This window comes from Solanum lycopersicum, chromosome 7 (genome assembly GCF_036512215.1).
Source record: "Solanum lycopersicum chromosome 7, SLM_r2.1".
Lineage (NCBI taxonomy): Eukaryota > Viridiplantae > Streptophyta > Magnoliopsida > Solanales > Solanaceae > Solanum > Solanum lycopersicum.
In genome coordinates this window covers 16835588-16846653 of record NC_090806.1, presented here as the reverse complement: position 1 = coordinate 16846653, position 11066 = coordinate 16835588, and positions in this window count along the sequence as shown.

Sequence of the window (11066 nt, the reverse complement as noted above, 5' to 3'; positions counted from 1 at the left end):
GACCTGGTCCTCCAAAACCCGTTTCAATTGATAGATTTTGAAAGAAAAAATCTGTCACTGCTCCGATGTCCTTCGTTAGAATGTTTCAAAAACTGCCCTATTGGACTAAATACAATCTGATCACTTCTCTGTTTGCCTTCTGGGAACTCAAATTGAAATGGGTTCCCAAGCAAAACAAGTGATTCTTGGTGCAGGTGAGTGAGAGGAGCAGCAATCAATGTTGATATATGGGCAGTGGATGCTCTAAACATATGACTGGTGACATCAAAAATTTCCTCTCACTCAAGACACTTCAGAGAGGAGGTGTCTCTTTTGGTGATGGAAAGAAGAGGTACATTTTGGGAGTTGGTAAAGTGGGAAGGTCTCTTGAAGATTCAATTGACAATGTGTATCATGTTGATGGGTTGGAGTACAGTCTTTTGAGTGTTTCTCAAATTTGTGACAAGGGAATTGAAGTCAAGTTTACTTCTAAGAAGTGCACTATGGTTAGTCTAACTACAAAGAAAGTCATTCTCACTGCTTTCAGAAGTAAAAACATTTATGTGGCGAACCTAGAAACGTCTCATGGAGATGATTAGACATGTCTTAGTGCTCAAAATGAAAACACTGATCTTTTGCATTGTATGCTAGGGCATGTGAGCTCATCTTTATTGAAAAAACTAATTTCTAAGGACCTGGTCTGAGGTCTGCCAAAGCTGAAGTTTGCTGAAAACAAAATATGTGAAGCTTGTGTCAAAAGAAAACAAATCAGATCATCCTTTAAGCCCAAAAAGCAAGTAACCTCATCAAGAACACTAGAACTGTTACACATGTATTTATGTGGATCTTTGAAGGTTCAAATCAGAAATGGCAAGAAATACATTATGGTGATAGTTGATGATTACTCAAGATATACATGGACAAGATTCTTAAAGTCAAAGTCAGAAACACCTGAAGACTTGGTGGTATTTTTCAAAAAGATTCAAACTAAATTGAATCAAGTTATCTATATCATTCGATCTGATCATGGAACTGAGTTTGAGAACTCAAAACTAGATCAATTCTGCATGAAGAATGGTACGAGTCATAACTTTTCTGCTCCAATAACTCCTCAACAAAATGGAGTGGTGGAAAGAAAAAATAGAACCTTGGTGAACATTGCCAAAACTATGATTATTGAGTCAAATCTTCCTCAAAATTTTTGGGCTGAAGCTGTCAACACAATATGTCATGTTACCAACAGGTGTCTGATAAGAGCTGTTTTAAATAAGACCCCGTATGAGCTGCTCAACAACAGAAAGCATATGCTGAGCTATCTTAGAGCATTTGGGTGCAAATGTTTTGTGCTGAACAATGGAAAGAATGATATGGGAAAATTTGATCCTAGGAGTGATGAAGGAGTGCTTGTTGGATATTTTTCATCAGGTAAGGCTTACATCATATTCAACAAAAGAACTTATTGTATTGACAAAAACATTCATGTTATATTTGATGAAAATAAAAGCTTGGAAAATACTGGATCAAATGATGAAGATGATGTGATCAAACTGTTCAATTCACAGAAAATTGAAGGATGTGAAGTTGATGCAGAACAACAATTGAAAAATGACTTTGATGATCAAAATCATAGTCTACCTGAAGAGGCTCATGAAGTTGAAAAGTGTGATGAGGTACATGGTACTACTGTGAATTCCAGTCAGAGTACTTTAAAATCTCCAGAAAATGATGACACTCTTGACGAAGAAGAACATGCTGATCAGCTCGACCAGTCTGCTCCAAGACCAGGATGGAAACATAGTTCATCACATCCTCTTGATAATCTTATCTCTCCCTTGCACTCTGGAATTCATACTAGATAAAAAACAAGAAATCTAGTTGCATTTTCAGCATTCATATCATCTATTGAGCCCAAGAATGTGAAAGAAACATTAAGTGATGCAGATTGGATCAACTCTATGCAAGAAGAACTTCATCAGTTTGAAATAAGCAAGATATGGTACCTGGTTCCTCGACCTGCAGGATAAAACAGTAATAGGAACCAGATGGGTGTTTAGAAACAAGCTAGATGAAAATGGAATGATCACTAGAAACAAATCAAGGTTGGTGGTTCAAGGATACAATCAAGAAGAAGGAATAGATTATGATGAGACTTTTGCACCTGTTGCCAGGATGGAGGCTATTAGAATTTTAATAGCTTTTGCTGCATTCATGGGATTCAAGCTATATCAAATGGATGTAAAAAGTGCATTTCTTAATGGAGACTTGAAAGAGGAAGTATTTGTCAAACAACCTCCAGGTTTTGAAGATGCTGAACTACCAGATCATGTGTTCAAACTTAATAAGGCTCTCTATCGTCTGATGCAAGCTCATAGAGCATGGTATGAGAGGCTGTCAAAGTTTCTACTGAAGAATGGTTTTAAAAGAGGAAAAATAGACAATACTCTGTTCTTATTAAAAATAGAATAAGAAATGCTTATTATTCAAGTTTATGTGGATGATATAATTTTTGGAGCCACCTCAGAACATTTGTGTGAAGAATTCTCATCATTAATGGGAAAGGAATTTTAGATGAGCATGATGAGTGAACATACATTTTTCCTTGGTCTACAAATCAAGAAATCATCAAATGGGATTTCAATCTGTCAAGAGAAGTACATCAAGGAGATACTGAAGAAATTCAATATGTTTTACTCTAAACCTATTGATACTCCTATGGTAACAAATTCCAAGCTTGTAGTAGAGGAATCTGATCCTCTTGTGAATCAAACAATGTACAGGGGAATCATTGGATCCTTGTTGTATCTGACTGCTAGAAGACCTGATATTGTTTATAGTGTTTGAATGTGGCCCAGGTTTCAAGTATGTCCTCATGATTCACACTTGAAGGCTGTAAAACGTATTCTTAGATACTTGAAGAAAACAGAGGACTTGATTATCTTCTATCCAGCAGGTGATACTTTTGATCTAGTTGGTTTTGCAGATGCTGATTTTGCTGGTTATCAAGTTGACAGGAAGAGTACTTCTGGAATGGCTCATTTCCTTGGATCATCACTCATCTCTTGAGCAACCAAGAAACAGAATTCTTTGGCTCTTTCAACTACTGAAGCTTAGTATGTTGCTGTTGCAGTCTGCTATTCACAGTTGTTGTGGATCAGGCAACACCTGGAAGATTTTGGGATACACATCAAAGTTATTCCTCTTATTTGTGACAATACTAGTGCTGTTAGTATTAGAAAGAATCCATTCCACCATAAGAGAACAAAGTATATTGATGTTAGACATCACTTTTTGAGAGACAATGTTGAGAAAGGAAATATTGTGCTGACATACTGTACAACAGAGGAGAAAATTGCAGACATCTTCACCAAGGCTCTCTGTAAATATCAATTTGAGAGAAATCGGCTGAAGTTGGGCATGATGATCTCTAAGTGATGTTCTTAGCTTCCAACAGTTGAATGCCCTTGACGGCTAAAACTGCAGTGTAGGTATCCTTTGTGTGAATAATTAAATATCTGAATAAAGATCCTTTTTTGTACCTTTTGTAGGTATACTTTCAGGAAGGACTGGACTAACAAAGATTATGACTAGAACAACTGGGGAATGAGGATAAAACTGTGCTATAGTACCTTGTGCCTGTCCAGGTTAGCTTTTACACATTAATTTTAAACTTAAAATTATGACCGTTGATAATGCCACGTGTCAGTCATCGGTCATTATGACCGTTAGTCCCATCGCTTATCTCTCAAGCGACACGTCCAATCACGGACTTAGCACCTTTTCACATCTTTTAAAAACCCTCATTACTTCTTTTCGAAATTCTCATCCGTCCTTTAACATTCTTTTTGCTTCAAGAAAGGATTAAGCAAAAGTTAAAAGACAAACCTTGTTCCTTCTTCTTCCTTTTTTCTGCTCGAAAAGTCATTTTTTGTTCTCTTTCTAGTAAAAAATGTCTTCTCCCTCTTCTACATCCAAACAAATGCTTACTGCTCTTAGTGAAATAGAGCCCATTACTTTCTACTCTCCTTCAGCTATGGAGTCCAGATCCAATGCCCCTTCAAGTTCTCAGAATGATACACCTGACAATCCGTTCTACTCCATAGATCTAAACAGCACATGCTTGCCTACCGGACCTGGTCCTTTGCAAGAAATGCTTCCTGATAATCTTTTTGAAGGAGATCTATCTAAGCATAAAGCGTCTGAGTCTAATATCTTGGAAGCAAGTGAAGAAATAGTTATTGAGAGTTTGCCTATGATGCGGGAAGAGGAAAGGGCTGATCAAACTGAAGCTCTGCAGAGGGAAGAGGTAAGAGATACTGAACCCATTTTTGATAAAAATCCGGACGTTGGATGGTATCCTTCTTCCACCTCTTCATATTCTGAAAGTGAGGAGGAAAGGAAAAGATAAAATTGTATAAGAGGCCCCCAAGAGAAGACCTACTACTAGGTCAGCTGCTCAAAAATTGATGGCCGATGCCTTAAAGGCCAGTGTACGTTCTACTACTGCTATTAGAAGTGCCAGAACCTTTAAGGTATCAAACATCAAAATGCTTGAGTTTGATGTTGTAGAGTTGTCTGATGAGGATGTTGAAAACAAAAGTAAAAAGAAAAGGTCAGGAAACAATGAGGCAAAGGATTCGAAGAAGGTTGAAAAAGCAAAGTCCAAAAGGAAAAGTTCTGCAGGAAAAGGAAGAGATCACAGGGACTTGGTTCCCAAAACAGGAGTGATGACAGTGTCAACATGCAGGAAGTTGTTGACAGCCTGAGAAAGCGAGATGTCTTGGCTGGGAGAGTCTTTGATATGGGAATAATCAATCTTCCCGGCATGGACTCTCTTCATGATATGGTAGAAACTCAATAATGGCTGCATTTGTTCAACAAAAAATCTCCTTTCCTCTATGAAGAAGAAGTGCGCGAATTTTATTATAATATTCAATTCAAAGAAGATGGGAGTATCCTCACAAGGGTCAATCACATTCTTGTACATCTAGATGAGGGTCTGGTGAACAAAATTTTCAGGGTACCTAGAGAGGGGACCAGGTCTGTTGCAGGAAAGACTTGGTCTACTGAGTTAATGTCCTTGGTTTCTAAGATACCCATAACCAAGGTTGCTGGGATTTACAAGAAGGTCATGAAGAGCGAGTGCCAGTTGGTTTTCGAATTTTTCTACAAAGTTTCTCCTTCCTCGCACTAAAAAGAGGACCTCGGCAACTTCTTTCGACTTTTTTATGATGGAGATGTTGTGCAGCTTCGAAGCTCTGAATCTCCTAGGTCTTATGATTGAGCATATCTACCAAACGGTCATCGAGAGGAAAGGGGTTCATGGAATGGGATACAGATACTTTCTCACATAAGTATTCAAGCATTTAAAAATTCCTCTCAGTGTTGGCAAGGTTTGGACGGTGAAAGAAACTGTTTCAGAGAGTACTATGGTCGAGTGTGAGTGTATTGAAGGGAGATGCAATCCAAATAACAAGTTGTCTCAACTCATCGAAGATCAGGATCAACTCAAGCATGAGGTTGAGGAGCTCACTGTGCGTTTGAGTGGTAAAAAGGCCGAAATTGCCATACTCAAAGCAGAACTACTTACTGCACAGAATGAGGGACCTGGTACTTTTGTGGTACAAGCTTTGCAGAGAGTGAATGTAGAGTTGAAGGCTAAGATCACTGCCTTACAGGAGAAGGCAATTAAAGATAATGATGCTGCCAATGCACGACTCACTCTCATCATCCAGTCCCTGTCTCATCAACCTCCTCCTTCCTAGCATGTTAAAAAAACCTCCCCGGTGTCTTTCTTTTTGTTGCTTATCTTTGTGTTTTGTGATAATCAGTTTAATTTTAATGTATTAAATGTTTTGTGGAATGCTGGTTAAATTATTCCTCTATTGTTCTAGTTATAATCTTTTGTGAATTCTTTTCTCTTCCTGATTGATTGCTATTTGCTTTGGTCTTATTCAGTATTACTGTTGACATCATTGGTTTATTGCATATCTTTTTTATGATGACAAAAGGGGGAAGTAAAACTGGTAAGTAGCTAAATGATTATGTTAGTGGGGGAATATAGTGAGGGGGAAACAAAGTGACGGGGAATATAGTGAGGGGGAACAAAGCTGGAAAGCTGGAGTGGTGTTTGAGACTATTGTTTGTCATCATCAAAAAGGGGGAAAATGTTATTTGCAGTTTTGATGATTTGACAAACTTAGGGACCTTGTAAAGGTACAAGGTTTCTTACTTTAGTGTTGAAGATGAAAACAAACTCTCGGACCTTGTCAAGGTAACTGGATCTCAATGTGATGAGCCAGTTGACTGCCAGCTGCAGAAGGTACAGAAAGTAGGTGCACTCTTCACAACGACGTCAGAAAGTGGGACTTCTCCAACCAACGGAAAAGAGTTTAAGGAAAGTGACTTGTCCATATAAAAGGAACTTTCCTAAACATCATTGTTAGTTTTTGCAACTTGACAAAGAACTCTTCAAGAACTCTTGCAAAGGCTATTACCAAGAAAACGACAAAATTATTCCAAGAACAGTAGAAATCTCCAGGGCATTTAGTGTAGCTGCTCAATAATATATTCTCTTGTTCTTACATCGTAAACTATTCCTGAAACTATAAAGGAATCAGTGGGTAGTGTTGAAATTCTAAGTTGTCTAAGTGGGATAGCTTAGTGGGTAGATTTAGTTCTACTTAGGCTTGCGAAGCAATAGAGACTATTGTTTTAACATGAGATTAAAAACTTCTTCTCACATTTTTTATAATCGTGTTTTACTTTTTCTTTTGAAGATTAGTGAAAACGATTGAAAATTCTGTGAGACAGGTCGTGGTTTTACTCCCTTAAGCAAGGAGGTTTCCCCGTAAAATCGTTGTGTTGGTTCAAACTGCATTTAACTTTCTGTCTATACTTATTAGTGTAGTAAGGAACCTGGTCTATTATTTGTTAAGTGAAGGCATATATTCTATCAAAAGCAATACCTTATTTTCCTTCTTAACACTATTTATGAGGATGTTCTCAAAGATGCTTAGAAATTGCATTAGAATGTTTTCACTCTCTTTTATTATCATGGTCATTATTTCCTTCATATCTGCGAATACTTTATCAAGGTGTTCTGGCCTTAAAATAGGGAAAGAGACAATAGTTATCAGCCATTCTCCAAAAGAAAAAATTGTCATACAATGAAGCTGCTAGTCTTTAAACTTTATGAAGGAAAAAAGAATCCGGTAGATTTGACATGCTATATATGTACCTTACCATATAAGTTCTTTATGCTGGATTCAACATATGAAGGTACAACTGACAAAAATGTGCAGGCTTCATGGATAAGTCTATATGAACTAAATGTAACACTTTAACTTCTGACAAGGTCAGAACATACATTATATTACTAGAAACAAATGAATAATAAAAGATAAAATACCAGCAAAGTTACACCCATGTGATCGGGTTCAATTCCTCTTATCTTTAGTAAATTTATTAATATGTATAACATAATTGGAAATATACCTTATACCATTCAGAAAATGTTGAAACATATGAAAAACCAATGCATCTAACATGAAATCCTACATGGGCATGTATATTCGGTACTTTGCCAGAACTTCAATAATTGAGACACCTTCGCATAACAACGACCATCAAAGCAAGACAATTTCCTAAATGCCAAATTGTAAGCTCAAAAATTCCTGTCCACCAATTAAGAAAAAACCAAAACTATGATAATGTATAAATTCTATGCATTTGTCCAAGAAAATTATAAATGCATAAGTACTACAAAATCTGAAGTATCAATAACATAGCAAAACAACTTTGTTAGAAGAAAGACTGGCAACTAGTCTGATTTCCAGTTTTGGGCAAAGAAACTGTACGAGTTGTAATTTCCTTAGGTATGCTATGATTATATGGTTGATAAGGAGCTGTTATTCCTATGATATCACTAATGCAAGATGCAACTGACAACTTCAAATCCATCTCAGAATAACGTAGAAGTTCATCTGCAACTAATGCATCCATTGCTGGCCGAAAAGCGTCTCACATCGATAGGGAGAGTATTTGCTTCACCAGTGTTAAAAGATGCTCTAACTTCTAAAAATTCATGTACCAAAATTCATAAAGAAGTGATTGAACCATGTCAAATACAATGGAAATACTTCTGTTGATAAAATATCTCTCTCTTTCTCTCCATACTTTTATTTCCTTTCATCCTTCACGAAGCCTGATTATGTCCTTCACACAACAAAAACTAAACAGAGACATAGATAATTGACTTCCTCTAGTAATTAATCAATGACACAAGGAAATTCTAAGTTAATTGTCGAAAACATATACAAGAGATGATAGTAGATATCACAAGTGATGCAATCATAGGCATATGTTTTAATTACTAGAACATCCTTACAGAGAAATAGAACTCTTTTAGGAGATGATCTTTCGCTAGAATTGCTTAGAGGAATTTCACCAGATGCAAACCAAGATCATTCTTCATTATATACAAAAACAAAGGATTGTTTTTTACAAGATGGGGATTAGAACCTTACTTCTAAGTTTAAAAGTTAGGCAACAAACCAACTAAGCTACTAAATTTTTTCAAAGAACGTGATTATTTTATCCTAGAATTAACTAACAATTGTTCACCAAAACTAGATATAAATTTCAACCAATTTAGGAAATCAGTTATACTTTTTCAGAATCTCATAGATAAAATTGATCCCCTTTGGCTACTATGTACTTTTCACTTTGTAGGTTTAAGCAAATGGAAAGAGAAAAGATATCATTATCACATCAAGTTTCTCCGAAAGATCCTGTTTAGAAGATGGGGGCTGCTGAAGCAGCTCATTCCCAACTTCAAGAAGGCTTTTGTTGTGTTCCTCCTCAGAAACCGATACACGAGATGGGGAAACCATTTCCTTTTCTCACATCAACTTTGAAACAAGGATTTAAGTTTCAAAAGCCCAAAAGTAACCACCAGTACTCGTACAAAAGGACAACAGAGAAAAGAGGGATTATATGAAAATTTGAGGCATTATGAATTAACTCTTTGGACAGTTACATAAATTTTTTCCAAAGAGTGTGAGTATAATTGATGTCGTCTTAACTGCGTACTTTTAAAGTTTGTCTCTTAAAATTTTTTCTATAAAGGGAATTCGCTTCCAAGGGTATACTTATAAATATTCTTCTAAGATTACAATAATCTTTTTGATAAAAATAAAATTAAAAAAAATGATAAATATTGCATATTAACTTCATCTTTGACCTTTTTGTTGTTTCATTTAATTTTTCCTCCCTATTTTTCTTGAACACAATTGCTATGAATGAATACACCCAAAGATCAAAAGAAATATAAAGTTGATTATAACAATATGAAGCGATCAGTTTTAGACCAGTCATTTTTATTTTTAATTGGAAACAGTAATGCTTATGGGAGTAACTATATCAACCTTTTTTTTAATTAAAAAAATGAGATCTCTTGGCTACAAATTGAATACAAGAATTTTTTTTTCATACTTCTTTTAAGTGTAAAAATGAAGATTTGTATAGAAAGCCGATAAAACTAAAATAATTTATAAGTGACTTACGATACTATTTCTCCCTAAACTTAAGGATTTATAATAGTAAATGTTATCAAAGAATAAAATTATATTTTTTACTGTAATCTATTGTTCCGTATCTGAATACCCAAATATATTTGCATCGGGTCTTTTAAAATAGAGTGGTGGAATGTCATCAAAACTGTAAAAGCCCATTGAATTGACGTCTGCGTATGTGAATAAAATATTTTATTCTAAAAAGTGAATATGAAAGGAGAAACTGAGTAAAACAATTTTGTCACTACCTAGAATTGAGAGGGTCCCCCGTTTTAAAGGTATAAAATGGTCAAGGAACAGAGCTCGACTCCTATTCATTTAAAAATTTATTTAGGTAGGTTTTGCAAAAACCATTACTTTGAATTTGAAGCATGTATAAATCTAAAAAATATGTTTTACATTTATATGCATATATAATAAACTTCTGATAGCAAATATATTGCTCACATGCACGCACACATAAGTTGCCTTTCTTGTAAACAATTTTCACGAATAGGTGGAAAGACCACATCATGTTGTATCTCAAGATTGACAGACTTTGCATCTCAATATTTTAGCAAGGAACTATGCTCTTCTGGATTTAATCTTGCAGCCACTGAGTATAGTCACAATGTTCAGAGAGTCCCTATGCCATATCACCATCCCAGAAGAACAACAAATTATTAGAAATGACTAGTCCAAACGTATCAGATCCTATACAGAAGTATGAAAAGGCAGCGAGCTAAACAAACAGTTTAGACCTAATAATTAAGCACCAAAGAGTGTTTATATCAAATAGAAAATATACTGAACAAAGAAAGGTATGACAGAGAAAGCTATTTAACTTAAAATTTTAAAACTCCCTGCTATACAAGGTCGATAAGCATAATATCTCCACAAATATGGTCTGGCGTTAAATCCTTAGAGCAATTACGTTCTGAATTGATAGACATCATTTATTCATAGCTTCTTCCATTTTACACAATAGCAAGAATTTTTTCTAGTCATTGTTATAACTAAATAACCTCTTCTGTCATATTAATAACATTTGAACCAGTTTTCAACATATTAAATCCTTAACATACAAAATACCCTTCCCACCCACCTATTGGCTCCAAAACACCCTTGTCATCCACCTTTAGGTTCAAAATTCACCACTTATTTAACGGTTTTAAATTTAAACTATTTAGATGTTTTTTTAAATACATGGCGATAAACTATTTATTATAATTTAACTTTTTAGTATAATTTATATATCAATCCACTACCCACCCATTATTAATTAAATCCCTTCAAATTAATAAACCCGTCACATTATTAAAGCAACAACAGAAAAGCTACTACCAATTGAGTTTTTTTTAAAATTTGAGGTGAAATATCTATAGATTTAAATTATCATACATTCAAGTTTCTAAAAAAAATTACCGATAAAAAAGTATGACTATGTTCAACTTAATTATTCTTACGTCTCAATTATGTGATGTTACTTTATAGGTAATTTTTTTCAAAATAACCTATCAAAGGTTTTAAAACAAA